The sequence below is a fragment of the Penaeus monodon genome, chromosome 29 (assembly GCF_015228065.2).
Source record: "Penaeus monodon isolate SGIC_2016 chromosome 29, NSTDA_Pmon_1, whole genome shotgun sequence".
Lineage (NCBI taxonomy): Eukaryota > Metazoa > Arthropoda > Malacostraca > Decapoda > Penaeidae > Penaeus > Penaeus monodon.
Genome location: NC_051414.1, coordinates 968,231 through 968,462, shown reverse-complemented (window position 1 = coordinate 968,462; position 232 = coordinate 968,231). Strand labels below are relative to the sequence as shown.

The following is a 232-nucleotide window of genomic DNA, read 5'->3' as shown; positions in this document are numbered from 1 at the left end:
AGCCAACATATCCATATATAATAGATGGTCTTTGATCGCAGAATCCGATCGGCCCGGGGAATGTAAATAAAAGAGGAGGGTCAGTTGAGAGGCTTCCCTGCAACATTTCGCCTGCTCTTGCACGCGGCGCAAAAGACTCGGCCGCTTCAATAAAACAGCGCCAGAGTACGATGGCTGAACTTTTTCATAGTCTTGGAAACAGCGAGGGAAGGGAAAATTAATGTTAAAGAAA

At 46.1% G+C, this 232-nt stretch overlaps 1 long non-coding RNA gene across 3 annotated transcripts in view; it reads right to left on the bottom strand.

Annotated features, from left to right (window-relative positions):
- LOC119591875 overlaps positions 1 to 232 on the bottom strand; it is a 181,478-nt gene that overhangs the window by 31,832 nt on the left and 149,414 nt on the right. The gene's annotated exons all lie outside the window — the stretch shown is intronic.